Genomic DNA, 16,669 nt, shown 5'->3' with positions numbered 1-16,669 from the left:
CAAGTTGTTCCCCCTGCCCAGGAAGGGAAAGGGTTTTATTCCAGGATGTTTCTAGTTCTCAGGAAGGAAGGCACATGCAGACCTATGGACCTTTCTCAGCTCAACATCTTTCTAAAGGTCCCCTCCTTTTGGAGGTTGTCCCTTCAAACCTTGTTCCCTCTTCTTTCCCAAGCCTTCTTGGTATCCCTGGACCTCAAGGATACCTATCTTCACATCCCCATTCATCCTCTTTTCAGGAAATGTTTGTGTTTCTCTGTCTCTTCCTTCAATTTTCAGTTCTCTGCTTTGCTCTTTAGTCTGTCTGCTGCCCCAAGAGTACTCACCAAATGCCTCTCTCCTTTCATTGCCTTTTAGAGGATGGGAGTGGGTCAGATCTTTCCTTACCTAAATGACCTACTCATTCAGGGTTCGTACTCTGAGGCCCTGCTTCAGCATCTCCAGTTTGCAGTTTGTCTGTTACAAGCCTAGGGTTCACTATAAACTTTTAAAAATCAGTCCCGATTCCTTCTTAAGAGCATATTTTTCTCAGTTGGAGGATCCAGATGATTCCTATCCTAGCATCCCTGCCTCCACCCAGGACTCTTACTCTGATCACTGTTTTTCAAGCACTTCTTCCTCTGGTTTCTGCCACTTTCTCGGGGAGCTTGGATTCATGGCCTCAACCATTCCTATGCTGCCTCTAGCCAGATTCCATATGAGAAAACTACAGTGGATGTCCTTCTATATCACTGTTGTAGTATTCGTCACAGTAAGGTTCTCCTACCAATGGCAGCCTAACGTCTGACCAGTATACCAAAGCCTTTAGATCTTGCATGTGCCGTACATAACATGTATGCTCCCTCTACAGGATATAGGGCATAAAGGTGACATATGGGCACAGTTACCCAGAACTTCTTTGTCACCAGTCTTTATGCCATCAGCACTCATCGGTCTGAAAGGCCTTTTGCTATGCTGAATACCTAGCAGGAAGATAAGTGCTCCATCGGGTTTTTTTTTTAGATTCCTCTTTGTTCTTGTTACCTTTTAGTTACCTAGAGTTCATGTCATCCATGAAAGAAAAATGTCAGTGTGGGAGGCAGATTCCCCTTAAGGATTGTCACAATTTGTCCTGTAGCATTTGCAAAGCGTTTGTACCCAAAATTCTTAGAAGTCACTTATCATCCCTGGACATCTATCTTGAGAACCAGAGGCTTAAATTCTTAGCCCAAGGTAGCATGACAGAATCTCCTAAACCCAAGGTCCTCTTAAGCAAGAAGAAGGCCAAGAAAGCATGGACATCCCTCATGAAGCAGGTGAAAGCTCGGTAGGCTGTCTGGTGTCTACATCAGATTCCTCAGCTGTGATCCTGTCAGAGGCTGGTATGGATCCTTCTTTTTATGTGCCCTCTGGCACTTTGCTGGCATCTGATCCAGATGTCAAGGGGGAACTGTGGTTGATCATCTCAGAGGGCTCTAGAGGGATTCTGCAGATTCTGGTCAGGGAAGAGGTTCCAAGTACTCTTACTGAATCTCGTCAAGGCTGCAAACCTCCGATGTTTGTCAGAGCAGACATCCCTGCTCCAAAACAGCAGAAGGCTAAGCATACTTTTGTACACCCTAAGGATCCTCAAATAGAATGGCAGGATTTAACTCAGGGTTTTTTCAATGCCTTAATGGCTGTGAAGCCTCCTCAAGCTGTTTCTCTGCTTACCCGCCCCCCAGACTTCTACTTCTTTAACGCGAGCTAGGGAGCCTGATTCTTGAGTTGAAAATTCAGATTCTGATGATGAGTTCCTCACCTACTTTGCCCAGATGCCTTCACCTTTGGCTTATGTTTCTGATGAAGAAGAGTCTGTAAGTCCTGAGTCTTCTTTTGAGGAATTGTCTTTTGGAGACACTATAGCTAGAATGATGGAATACTTTAAGTGGGATTCTTCTCAAGTGTGCAGTATCCAGAAAAGGTATTAAGAGCTGTTTCAGGTGGATATTCCTAAACCCTCAGCAGTACCTCTGGGATTGCCTGCCTTGTTAGACACCTTTATTCTTGCCTCTAAGTCTTCAGAGTCTCAGCCTCCTGCTACTAAGAAACCTGACAGGTTCTATAAGGTTCCTGAGGATTGTCAGTTCCTATTTAAATATCCTTCTGCTGACCCTGCTGTGGTATTAGCCTCCTCTAACAAGCCTTCTAAACGTTATCTCCTCTTCTAAGCTTTTTAGTTTAGATAAAGATGGAAGGGCAATAGAGAGAATTGGTAAGAAGATTAATACTGCTTCTGCTTTGGCTTTTTGGGCCATCAATTATTAGACCCACATAACTAGATATGCTCTTGCCTCAATTGCCCAGGCTTGTCATGTCATCTCTGATCTCCCAGATTTTGAAGCAAAATCTTCTGCTGTATCCATTTTAGGTTCTTCTTGTCAGGTGACTCATCACTCTGTCACTATGATGCTGCTGATGCATCTTCCAGAGCTGCTGCCTTTGGGTCTGTCATGAGGTGTTATTCTTGGCTTTGCCTACAGTCCTTACCTGATGATATTAAAGCCAAACTGCTGGAAGCTCCTTCGAATAATAAAATTCTCTTTGGGACCACTGCTAATGAGGTGTTTAAGTCTCTTCAGGAAAAAGGTAAAGCCCTGCAGGATCTTAAACATAACTCTCTATCCCCTGTCCCTATGTTACAAAGGAAATATCCTACTATGTCTGCTTTTGCTCATAGGCAGCCATGTCAGGCCACCAAAAGCAGGAAGGGTGGTAGGCAAGCTCCTCCTGGTAAGTCTTCTCAGGCTGCTGTGGCTCAGAATGCTCCTTTATCATGCAAGCCTGCTTCTGTTTGAATTATTGCCCTCTTACCCTTTGGCCAGGTTCCCTTGTCCCTTCTGCTGTCCCTCTGTCTTCCAAACTGGCATATCATCATGTTGGATTTTTGGATTCTATCTATAATCCATCAGGGCTACTTCATGCTATGGAAGTCTCTCCCTCCTTTTTCATGGATTCCCCAACCTCCTCTGGAACAACTTCTTCATTTCTCAGAGGTTCTTGCGTCCCTGTTGGACCAGAAAGCTATTCAACCTGTCACTCCTTCTCAGGTAGAAAAGGGTTTTTATTCTAGGATGTTCCTGATCCCTCAAAAGGAGGGCACTTGGAGACCTTTTCTTGGATCTGTTCTTGCTCAACACCTTTCTCAAGTTTCCTGCCTTCTGGATGCTTACTCTTCATACCCTGTTTCCTCTCATTCTACCCAGGCTTTTCTAGTGTCCCTGGATTTAAATGGTGTTTACCTTCATATTCCTATTTACCCTCTTTTCAGAATGTTTTTATGTTTCACTGTTTCTTCCTCTCATTTTTATTTCTCTGCTGTGCCCTTTGGCCTCTGTACTGCCCCAAGGGTATTCATAAAATGCCTAGCTCCTGTGATTGCCTTTTGCAGAATCTGAGGTATTCAGATTTTTCCTTATCTAGATAACTTGTTACTTCAGGCACCTTCTCCCAGTTTCCTGTTACAGAATTTGAAGTTCACCATATCTCTCCTCCAGAGTCTGTAGTTCACTATCAACTTTCAAAAGTCTGTGCTGAGTCTCTCTCTCAGAATCATGGGTATCTGGGTGCAGAATTCACTTTTCCACCTCCAAAAGTTTTGTCCTTGATAGCTTTCTTTCAGTGTCTTCTTCCTCTGCCTGCTACTCCAATCAGAGAGTTTCTTCAAGCCCTGGGATTCATGGCCTCTTCAATTCCAATGTTCTTTCTTGCCAGACTGCACATGCAGAAGCTTCAATGGTGCATTCATTCAGTTTGGTTTCAGTATTGTCACCCTCTAGATTTCAGTGGGCCTCTCCTTCCTTGTCTAAAGCATGGCTTTGAGTGGTGGATTCAGCAAGGTTTATTTAACCCAGGCCTTACCTTACAGCTCCTCAGACAGGGGTTGTGGGCTTCCTGTGATCAAGGTCTTTGGCTTCCCCATCAGAGGTCAGACCATATCAACATCAGAGAGCTAAGAGCTTCAGGGTTTTCATCCCATGCTCTCACCGTGGTAAGATTTTACACAACTATGTTTTGCTCAAGTCAGTATGGCTTCAACACTCTCATCCACTGGATTTCCTAGTTTCTTTCTTTCAGTGCCTCAAAATCAAACTCCAGTCATGGATTCATCAGCTTTTTCTCAACCAGGGACTTCCTTTTTAACCTCCACTCCCATCTCAGGAGCATTTTTGGATATCTCAGACAATGGGTGGGAAACCTTTTTCAGTTTCCTCAAAGTTTAGTGTCTCTGGTCTGGTCATCAGAGGTCAGGTCATATCAACATAAAGAAGATGACAGCTCTCCTCTTAGCTCTTCAGACTTTTCAGTACCTCTTTCTTCCAGGGCATCTCAAAGCCTTCACAGACAATACCAAACTGATGTGGTATATCAATAAGCAAGGGGTACATGGACCTGCCCTCTTTGCAAAGTTACTCTTCAGGTCTGGGACCTAACTGTCCGGTATCAAGTGACTCTTCAGGCTGTCTACATTCCTTCAGAGAAAAATATAGTGCCAGACACCTTGAGCAGGCCCAGTATACAGGCTCATGAATGAATGCTTCACAGAGATGTGTTTCTGGACATTTTCCATTGATGGAATACTGCACAGGTAGATCTTTTTGCCTCCCCTCTGAACAGCCAACTTTTTCTTTTTTGTGCCGGAGTCCCAAGCCATCTAGCCTGGAAGTGGATACACTATCTTTTCCTCAGAAGGGGATGTTTCTCTGCTCCTTTCTCCCCTTCCTGTGATTCTAAGGGTCCTGCTCAAGATCAAGCAAAAATCCTCCAAAATCTTGCTGGTGACTTCCTTTTGGACTAGATAGCATTGGTTTCCCCTTATTCTTCATTTAGCCTGGGGCAGTCACCACAAGTTACCTAACAAGGTGGACCTTCTCACACAAGACAAGGGGTCTCTGATCCATTGCCACTTGCCCACTCTTCAACTGATGATGTAGGGGATAGGATTTTGATCCTTTGTAGGCAGCTCTTTTCGGAAGATGTGCTTAAAGGAAAACAACGGGATATCAAATCAAATATCTCTACCTGATGTCTTTTTCCATACTGTTTGACTTTCAGTTTTAAAACCAAGATGTAAATAATGATGTCACATCTGCCATAGCTCTTGCTGAAGATCCTGGGAGGTTTCCTCCCCAAAGCTGCCTTATTTGCATGCTGTACAGAATCCCTGTGATCCTCCCACATTGTGATGTCAACACTGCCTTTCCCAGCACACTGTTAACCTAATAAATGGACTAGGTGCTGTGTGGAACTCCTTTTTTGTGTTAGCAAATCTGGTCGACTCTATTCATGTGAAGCACTTCTTCTTCACCAGCTGTATCCTAAATGTAATTTGTCCCTGTTTCTATGCCTCCCTAGCCCTGATATTGTGTCCTCCCAAGTTTTTAATTGCACATTAGTGGAGTTAATCTTTTCTTTGATCCAGGGTTTATATTTCCCAGTTATGTTTAATGCTTGATGAGTTATGGCGGATACTATTGTGTGTGTGTGTGTGTGTGTGTGTGTGTGTGTGTGTGTGTGTGTGTGTGTGTGTGGTGGGGGCTGCTTACAAGCCAAAGCAGAGTGCTCTAGGGAAAAAAAATATTGGCTCAAACAGGTAAGTTAACTGTAGCTGTTTGCAGACAGTTCAGACCCAGACTGCTTTTTTTTTGTTGTGCCTTGTCCCACTTGTAGAAGTAAAGCAGTGTGTGTGTGTTGGGTATGTATGCACTACCATAATTTTTTAAAATATTTCAAGTTTATAGTGCATCATTTGTTAGCTATATAAACAGGAAGGGGAAAATAAGTGGCAGACTGCTTTGCAAAGCAGGGATTATTGCCAGTGCTATGTTGCTTGGTTTTAAATTTGACAGGAGTAGTGCAACAAAAAAAGTCTCCCACTGTAAGGAGGAAAAGGCTGACAAGCAAACAGTACATTACTCAGGTCACCTGCTGTCAATCACATGCAGATAATGGGTCAAATTACCCTTGGCTCTTTGACAGCTAGAGATTCCTTGAAGAGCTAGATTTCAGCCTTCACAAAGCAATTTAGCATTTGTAAGATGAAAGGGCTAGAAAATGCACTTTTCAGTTCTGTTCTGTAGCATTTGCACTGCTTGTGTATCAAGTGGTCATTTAAAAAGGATAACATTTAAGACTGCAGTGAATGCCTGTTAAGTCAATGAAGTGACAGCAGCGAAACATCAAACCATGTTGAAATTAATATGTTAAGGTTCTGCAGGAGGCCAGGAAACCCACTACCAGGAAATCACACTTATCCAAATGGACGAGATTTTTTTTTCTTGTGCCTTTCTTGTAACTAGTATCCTTTTTTCCAGTGGAGACCCCTTTAGTTCTCTCTCCTTTTTTAATTTCTCCAAATCTCTCTTATCTGTATGAATTGCTCCATGATGGGTTAGCATATTCTTCAGTTAAAGCTCACCTTTCAGTTATTTTGGCTTGTCTACCCTTGACTCCTCCTCTTGCTTCTAGGCTTGAGGTCAAACTATTTCTTAAAGGCGTCCTTCATATCAGACCTCCCAGGAAGCCTATTCCATCTTCATGAGACCTCAATTTTGTACTAAAAAAAATTGACACAGACTCCTTTTGAGCCTGAAGCTTCAGGTTCCTTGCAGCATTGCAGTTGGAAAACTGTTCTTCTTTTGGCCCTTGCTTCAGCTAAAAGAGGCTCTGAGCTACAGGCTCATATGGATATTCCTCCTTTCTTGTTTTTTTCCTAGGACAGGATGCCTCTTTATACTAATCTTTCTTTTATGCCTAAGGTGGTTAATGTGTTGTATCTTAATCAGCCTATTAATTTGCCCGCCTTTTTTTCCTTCTCTGCAGTCTGCTGGTGAGAAGGTTCTTAACACCTTAGAGTTGCATAGGCAGCTCAGGTATTATTTGGATAAGACTAAGACCATTCATAAATCTGAGCTACTTTTTGTTTCCTTTCATCCCAGATCACTGGGTTTGGCTGTTTCTAAGCAAACCGTATCCTTCTGGATCTTTCAGGTCATTTCTTTTTGTTATTCCTTTCATGGTAAGTGTGTTTCTACCTCTGTAAAGGCTCATTCTACAAGAGCTGTTGTCTCCTCTGGCACCATTTTCAAAGGACTGGATACCAGTTCCATCCTTGAGGCTGCTACTTGGACTGTCCATACCTTCACTAAGCATTACAAGCTGGATGTTGTTTTCAGGGCAAGAGCTGGCTTTGCCAGATCTATCCTGCATGTGATTTCACTCCCTCCCACCCTCCACCCCCTTCTGATCTGCCCTTTCATTCTTGTTTTCCTGGCCAGGAACTCTTTTCTTTTTCTCCTTCTGGATGCATGTGTTCCCCCTGTTCCCTATGGGTATCCTGTTCCTCCTAGGGATTTTCATTTCTGAGGTATGTACATCCGTAGGTCACCTTTATGCTCTACACCTTGCAAAGGGAGCATAAGTATGACATACAATGTGTATAAATTCCAAAGGCTTTGGGATACTGACCGGACATTGGGATATCCTTGGCAGGAGATCCCTTATATTAAGAATACAGCAACAAAGAAGACAAAGACATCTACTGTTATGGTAAGATTTTACACAACTGTGCTTTTCTGTGAGCTGTTGACTTACTGTGGCTTAAAGCACCTATACTGCATTCACCCCCCATCCCCAAAAAAGTTTTTTTTTCAGTTTTCTTGCTCAGACTCTTATGCTTGTCCATGAGCTTTCACTTCATTTATCCATTATTTTCAGTTTTCTTACTGAAAGAAATTTGTAGATATGTGTGCTATACAATTTGATGGTGCTATTACTGTTTTATTTTTTCAGTTATTCTGTCCTAGGCTGAGCCTGTAAATGGTCCACACGAATCAGTGCTCGACCCTGATCAAGAAATGTCGAAATAAATAAATATATAGAACATAACACCTTAACTGTACTAGTGATATCTTCCTTCCCCAGTTAAATTAAATAAAATAGCTTGGTGATAGAAGTTTGAGCTGACTTATGCTAAAATGCTATGCAAATAGCATGGTGGTTGAACATATTTGATACTATTCCATAAATGCTCATTTATTTGTACTCCATTCCACACTGCAAACCAACCACTCTCCTCAGTGTGATAACATACACCCAGTAACCACCACTGTTTTAGAGAAAATATATATTCAAGATATTCATCTGTTTTGGAAATGGCAAAAAAGAAAGAGAGAAAAACAGAGACTAAAGATGGAAAGGTTTAGCATTAGTGCTATGGGCTGCAAATTTATTTTGTGAATGTGAAAGGATGTATCAGTGGCTGTGAGATGTTCCCCATTAAGATGAATTAAATGCTGCCAGGAATGAATGCCATTTGCTGGGATGCTTATTGCCAAGTATGAAAACTAACTTGTCTTGGGTGCTAGAGATATCTAGAGTTTAGACTATTAACAGCCCTTCTCAGTCAAGAACATGCTTTCTTGGACACAGCGAGATATCCACATTGTGTGTTACTGTTGAATTTAGAACTGGAGTCATATCTTTACCAGTTCTACAAAGGAGACGCCACACAGATACCAAAGCAGTGAAGTTCCTGGTTTAGTAATATACTTCATTGCGCAGGTTCCTACTGCTAGAATGACCAGGAAGACAAATGTGACAGCAAAACTAACAACCCTCTGCTGCAAAGGGAAAACATCTGTCTGCACTGCAGGAAAAACCAGGATTTCCTAATGATACAGGGCGAGACTGCTAGTTGGGAGGGACGGGATTGAGTGGAAAGTTGCCCTGCTATCTCACTACAGGAATTCGCATGGGATGAGTCAACCCAGGGTGGAGTCTAGCAGGTGGCACAGCAGCATGTAGGACTACACAGAAGAAACAAACTTCTCACGTCTTATTGCCTCAATGTAGGCATGAGCACATGTTCATACAGAGCCTGTCTTGGAAGTGTATCCTTTGGTCTATAACAGACAACTAACGCAGGTTGGCCTGTAAGAAGATGTTCCCAATGCCTTGATTGCACATGTTAGGACATTGCTGTTCTCCTTGATTCAAAACTTATGAATAAGGCTGCCTACAATCAAAAGGACCTGAGAATAGGACAAATGGAGTAATCTGTCAGTAGCAGCTTAAAAACCTTGAGGAGGAGTACCTGTAGTGACCAATGAACCAGTTAGAAAAAAGTATATGAGTCAGACCATGGCTGAGGAAAAACAAATGAAAAAAGAACAACATGTTCCATTCTTGGAAGATCGTCATACTTCACATTCTACTGGTCTATGTGTTAAACAGGTCACTTCAACTCTAGCAGGAGATTGCTGATTTAGTGTTCATTCATGGCAGTCTTGCTCCTTTGCAATCTGCATAACTGGACGTTTGTTAGATATGATTAACAATGCCAGTGCTGTTATATTCAGCCCAGGTATACTGCTGTCTTTCTACATGCTTGGGTAGTCTGCAATCAAGATATACTGCTGCCCTGCTGTGACATTGGGTGGGCTGCAGCCCAGCTATACTGCTATTTGCATGCAGGTTTATCTATGAGGCACTGGAGCACACTGCTTCAACTCATCATTTTCAGAAAGATAAATTTGAAAAATGGTGAGTCAAAAACCCTGTGGATCGTACCCCCCATGTGGAGGTAGAGTCCCCACACACCACTCTACATTGTATATTCCTATTCTGTGGTTATAGCACATGTGATTCCAAACCATGTCATCAGTTTGCACTAATAAACACACTGTGGTGAATCTCACTAGGGCATTACATTTTCAAACTACAGTGCAGTGTAGAAACAGTCAGCAATGAACTCCAGATAAGCCTTGTATGCATGGGTGCAGCACTGGGAAAGATGAACAGCAGCACCATTACTGTCATCTATAGTACAGACATATCACTGTCCTGAGCATATCGGTGAGCTGTAGCCTACAAATATTGTTATCATGCTGTATTCATGTGTGAGTTGCTGGCAAACATAACCAGCTTACTGGTGTACAGTGACAATGTCCACTGATTGTGATCCAAGTGACCCAGGAGTGATCTAGCGAGGAATACAGCCACATTTGTTGCACTGGAGGCATACAGTATAGCATGAGTTCCTGAGGAAACAGCATGAAGGAGTCAGACATGGGTATATATCAACCATCATGTTTGTTCACTACAGCCAGGACTGCATGCATGCCTAAAAGCATGCATGCAACAGTGGAAAAGTATTGTGAGTACATTTCTATCAAGCTACCATAGGGAACTGCAGGTTGGTTTACAAACAAATATGTACCCCCCCCCCCAAAAAAGTAGCTATCAGCGGAGATGAGAGTTGACACATATAGGGAGAAAAAGTAAAAGTGCCAAGAAGAAAATCTGTATCTTGATACATCTCATGAGTGAGCAACTACGATATTTTCTGCAAAACTTTCTGGTAGATGTAACGGAAGATATGTCAGAAGCACACAAAATAACATTTTATTAAATCTGTGATCTGACAGCTTATGAGGAATGTGCAATCTCCTTGCAGATGTCATAATATTTTTCAGACTTATTTAATCTTTATACTTGATACATTCTAAAACAAAGTACATTTCTGTAGTACTGATAACAGTATGGTCACTATGCGAAGGACTGTGCTGGTAAAACAATAATATCATTACAGCACAGCACAACAATTACTTATTTCAAGACATCAAGGCAGTGCAAAGGGTTATGTCAGCCTGTTTCCTTTCTTCTAGCATTTGCATAAATTTTGACCTTTTTAATGCATAATTAAATTTTTGCTTTAGGGCAGCTGGGATTTCTCTTTTCCTCAGTAACTGTCTTGACAATGATTAACTTTTGCCAGACCAGTTTGTAACATCAGTGTTACTGTTATATGTAGCTGAAATGAATAGTATGAAACAATATTCCCTCATTTCATCAAATATTTTAGAAAAAGTAGAAAAAGCAAAAGGGTAGAAAGATTAACATCTAGAACAAAGGAATAAGGACAATTATTTTCTTACCCTGCATGTTATATTAACAAGCATATTCAATTTGTTTTTTATGTCTATCAATCAACTTTTCCTTTATTTGTTCATTCTGTTCATACATGATAGCTTGTTGACTACCCAAAGTTCTCAGTAATCTGTGTGTGTGTGGGTGCATGCGTGTGCACGTCACAGAGAGAGAGAGAGAGAAGCATCCCACTAGGATGCAAAATGTCTCTCTTTACAGAGTTAATTCAGGTGTAAAATGAATTTAGAAGTCAGACTAGTAATTATGGGGCCATGTATCAGAGGATCAGAAATTCACATGACACCATATAAATATATTTGAATTAAAAATACTGCTGATACTAGCTAACTAGAAATTAAGGCATTCTGGGAGAAATGGCATCGTAATAAATACTGAGTCAGTATCAAAAGAATTATACAGCAGTACAGTAAACATGCAGTCATTTGAAAGGGGTGACATTTTTTCAAATCATCATAACCAGCAAGGGAGCAAAGTCAGGATAACGTGGCAAATTGTCAGAAAATACTGAATAAATACAAATGCAAAGAAAGGCAGCAGTTATGAAAACAGGGAGATATAGTAAAAGAGTGTATAATGAGTTAGTAGCAACAGACATTGACAATCTGCATGAGGTGTGCCAATGCCTGGGTTTTGCAAAGGCTCATCTCCTAGACATGGTTCAAGAGTCATGATAGCAATTCATTAACAAATCTCCTGAAGGTGCTAGTGGCAAATGATCTGTGATCTATCAAGTCTCAATCCTTTGCTGCTTCCAACCACTGTGAAGCTGACCATCTCCTGCTTCATCCCTTCTCCCATGTGACTTTGTGGTATCCACTGACGTTCTTCACCTTACTGGCTTGTATTTCTTCAAACTCCCTGGCAATGTGTTCATAGCTCCACCACCCTTTCTATTAAATATATTTTTTTATTTCATTGTTGAGCTCCCCCCATCTAGCTGCTGTTTATGGAGGGTTCCTATTGCAAAATCGAATGTTAAGAATGCCGAATACTGGAAGGCTGAACTTGGTAGTTCGAAAGGTGAGAATGTCAAAGCCGCAGAAACCCGAATTCTTTCCCAGGGAAAGATTTGGTTGGCCGTTTCTGTGGCTTTGGCATTTTCAGACAAGGTCAGGGTAAGTGTACGAACAGGTACTGATGGACTTTAGGGTTAGGGTGTGGGTCAGGTAACTGTGTGATAGTGATGGACTTTAGGGTTAGGGCGTGGGTCAGGTAAGTGTGCGATAGTGATAGACTTTAGGGTTAGGGCTGGGTTAAGGATAGTGCATAGATAGTGGTGTATGTTAAGTTTAGTGTAGGTTTTGAAGGTGTTTGGTGTGATTGTCTTATCTGTGTGTTTTTCGGAACAGCAAATTATTTCCCTGGGAAAAAAATTTGGTGTTTTGAAGTTTCTATGTTATCCGAATTCGATCTTCCAAGTTCGAACTTATGGTGTTCGACATTTTGGAAGTTCAATTTCATGATGTAGACCCTTTATGGATTTATACAATTTCCCATTCTTCACCTTCACTGCATCCTTCCTATTTACCCCTGGTGATGCAATAATATAATTCTCCTTTCACTTCTTTTTTGTTTTGTACTGAAAACAGCTCACAGGACCATTCATTCCCCTCCGTATTTTGGTAAACATCCTAAACACATGCTATGACAGCATAATCTCTCATTCTCTGTACTGCTACCTAAACTAGACAGAGTACCATAGATATGATCTTACTAGTGTCCAATATATTACTAGGAAAACCACATGAGAGCAACCATTTTACCCACCTGTTTAAGAAAAAAAAATATGGGTCTACTTTGTTTCATTGAATCTCATTTCACTGAATTTCATTTCACCCCGACCACATCTCTGAAAACACAAATTACTGAAAACTCATTTCACTGAATCTCATTGCACTGAACTGAACTTAGTATATATGGCACTGTGTAGAGTACTGTAAGGCAAGTGAAAGATATATGCCCTTTTCCCCACTGTAGTGCGATCCTGGAGTTAGTATATATAGTAAGGGGGTGTGTGGGGGGATGTAGCCCCCACCTTGTTTGTTTTATATTGTATTTTATGAAAAACTTCAATACAATACATTTTAAACAATAGACATGCATGGTTACGACACCATTGACTAACTCTCTCCAGAAGACAATATTTACTCAGACTAAATAGGGGGCTACACCCCCCTTAACTATATATACTAACTCCAGGACTACAGTGGGGAAAAGGGCATAAACCTTTTGCTTGCTTTACAGTACTCTACACAGTGCCATATATACTAACTGCAGTTCAATGAAATGAGATTCAGTGAAATGAGTTTTCAGTAATTTCAGTTTTCAGCAAAGTGGTTGGGGTGAAATGAAATTCAGTGAAATGAGATTCAACGAAACAAAGTAGACCCATATATATATATATATATATATATATATATATATATATATATATATATATGTATTTATAGATGTATGGTTTACTATGAAAATGTTGAATGGTCATACTCGCATGTGCACTTCATCGAACCATGTCCGCGAAATTCAAACTACGGAAAGGTCAGACTGCCAAAATAAAACTGAATGGCAACATTGCTGACTGCTCCACACCAGAAAACAAGTGCTAAAATGGGTAAAAAAGGGGGAGTGATTATGTGGTTCAGAATGTCGGTGTTCATGTTTTTCAGTAGTCGGAATTTAGCATTCGCAGAAGTGATTTGGTGTTGGAACGCTCAACATTTTGATTGTAAACACACACACACACACATATATATATATATATATATATATATATATATATATATATATATATATATATATATATATATATATATCCAAGAAAAAGTGCAGAAAGGTAGCAAAGAAAAGGCTCCAATTTCTTCAAAAACACAAACTGCTTTATTCACACAGCACAAGCGCTTTCACTAGATGCTTCTTCGGGTGTATGCATATCATCACAGAACCACCTGTTTTATACCATAATTATACATCACATGACAGAACCATTTAATATTTAAAAGAGTAATGTATTTAGGAATGTTACACATAATCAGTTGTATAGAGTGTCAGGGTTAAATGTTAGACAAAATGACTTTGAACAACAAATAGAGGTGCTAAGTACAGAGTTAATGGAAAGGGGATATGATGAGAATGTGATACAAAGGAATATATCAGAGATAGAAAAAATAAAAAATATGAGAGCAAAGCCCTATTTCTCAGAACCCTATGAACTCCCTGAGGTTAGCAAAAGGACTAACAATAGTAAATTGAGAATGTGCCTTAGTTATTCGAGGGATGTAAGAAAATATACTAATATTATTAGCACACATTGGAACCTTTTGACTACAGATAGGCAGGTGAGCAAGTTTTTAGATTTACAACCGCAGTTCACGTTTAAGAAAAAAAGTCATTAAAAAGGCGGCTCTGTACACCCAGAGATCAGGAAGACCATGTTAGCAGTAAAGGGACTAAACCTTGTAAGAAATGTCAATTTTGTGAGTACATAACTGTAGACACTGACTTTAGATACCCTGATTCTAATGAGGTTTTTCACATAAGGGTTAGTGCAACTTGTAGTACCTCTCATGTTGTTTATTTGGCCATCTGCCAGTTATGTAATAAATTTTTCGTTGGTAAAACTGACAGGTTACTTAAAGATAGAATAAAAGAACACATCTATCATATAAAGAAGAAAAGCACATTTAATGTCCTTGAGAAGCATGTCTTTGAAACAAATGATAGACATAGGTTTAAGTTTATGGTTTTGGGTAGATGCTTTGAGAACAGGAGGGGAGGTGATATTTGGTCTAGGACCAAGGAGTTAGAGGCAAACTGGATTGTGAGATTGAAGGCTGACATAGGGCACGGTTTGAGTGACCATGTACCTATGAGACCTATTTTAAAAAATAGACCATTACGTAGGTAGTGGTTAGAGGGTTTTATATATTTTTGTTTTTTATGTTTTTTATACAATTTTTATCTTTTAACAAGCAAGTGTTTTTTTAAATATTAAATGGTTCTGTCATGTGATGTATAATTATGGTATAAAACAGGTGGTTATGTGATGATATGCATACACCTGAAGAAGCATCTAGTGAAAGCGCTTGTGCTGTGTGAATAAAGCAGTTTGTGTTTTTGAAGAAACTGGAGCCTTGTCTTTGCTACCTTTCTGCACTTTTTCTTGGATTTCTAGTGGTTTATTGCAAACGCACCTGGATACTGTTAGGTTTATTCTTCACACATATATATATATATATATATATATATATATATATATATATATATAGTTATGCTATACTCCTGATTATTGACACTGTGTAACATTGTATTGCTACTTAATGCCTTGTAATAATCCTGTAACATTGCTGTTTAATGCTAATTTGTAATGAAAATTGTATACTATGTTGGAGCTTTTCTCCCCGGGCCTCCACAGAAAAAAGGTTCTTCAGCTCAGTCGGACAATCCCAGTCAACAAATGTAAAATATATATATATATGTATATATATATATATATATATATATATATATATATATATATATATATATATATATATATATATATATATATATATATATATATATATATATATATATATATATGTGTATATATATATATACATATATATATATATATGCACATACATACAGAAAAGACTGTCAGTCTGCACTCATCCCATAGAGAGATAAAACCCTGACTGCAGCATAAGTGACATGGGTTGCCTTGGTGCTTTCTGGTGGAAGCAGGGAAGATGGGAGTGCCCATCATCGGGGATGTTGCTCAGGATACAATTGTACTGTTCTTTTCCCTGCTGGAGATCAGAGATTCAACAACCAAGGTGGTTACCTCAGTGTGGGTGGGCAGTTCAGCCTGTAGTAAGCCCCTTGTGTAAATGAAGGATGAGTTAGAGCTAATGCCCATTATGCGACCCATCTACAGGATGTTACTTGGTGGGCTTGGTTTGGGACATAGTAGGAAAAAATGCTCCCTGGCAGTGTGATGCTGCTCCTGATGCCTCAGTATCCTCACTGGTTTCAAACATTGGTTAGAGTTAGTCCCAGATAGGCTAAATTGGGTTTGGTAAATCTAGTGGTAAGCAGATGCTCTAGGAGCAGCTGATAATAATTGCAATCAGCCAAAACAACAAAAAAATGATATTCAGCCACTAATACTTAGCTTTTTGATGGAACCGCTCTTGTGTGAAGAATCCACTGTCACCCTCCTGCCATCTGGTTGCACTACCTTTTGTAAAAAGAGACATTGTAATGATGAGACATTGTAATGATGAGACATTGTAATGAAGAGACATTGTAATGATGAGACATTGTAATGAAGAGACATTGTAATGATGAGACATTGTAATGATGAGACATTGTAATGAAGAGACATTGTAATGATGAGACATTGTAATGATGAGACACTGTAATGATGAGACACTGTAATGATGAGACATTGTAATGATGAGACATTGTAATGAAGAGACATTGTAATGATGAGACATTGTAATGATGAGACATTGTAATGATGAGACATTGTAATGAAGAGACATTGTAATGATGAGACATTGTAATGATGAGACATTGTAATGATGAGACATTGTAATGATAGGATACAAAGCACAACCACCAACTTTTCCTGCTCCTTGGGATGCCATTTTCTGATATTTCTCTTTTATATCCAAAGTTACTTGACTATTTTTCCTGTACTTTATCGACTGCTCTATCATCT

General features: G+C 40.0%; 1 protein-coding gene across 5 annotated transcripts in view; it reads left to right on the top strand.

The window, feature by feature from the left end:
- SHANK3 (SH3 and multiple ankyrin repeat domains 3) overlaps positions 1–16,669 on the top strand; it is a 7,266,504-nt gene that overhangs the window by 4,096,610 nt on the left and 3,153,225 nt on the right. The window lies entirely within an intron of this gene.

This window comes from Protopterus annectens, chromosome 11.part0, assembly GCF_019279795.1.
Source record: "Protopterus annectens isolate FY-2018-M chromosome 11.part0, PAN1.0, whole genome shotgun sequence".
In the NCBI taxonomy this organism is placed as follows: Eukaryota; Metazoa; Chordata; order Ceratodontiformes; family Protopteridae; genus Protopterus; species Protopterus annectens.
This window is presented reverse-complemented; position numbering and strand designations above follow the sequence as displayed.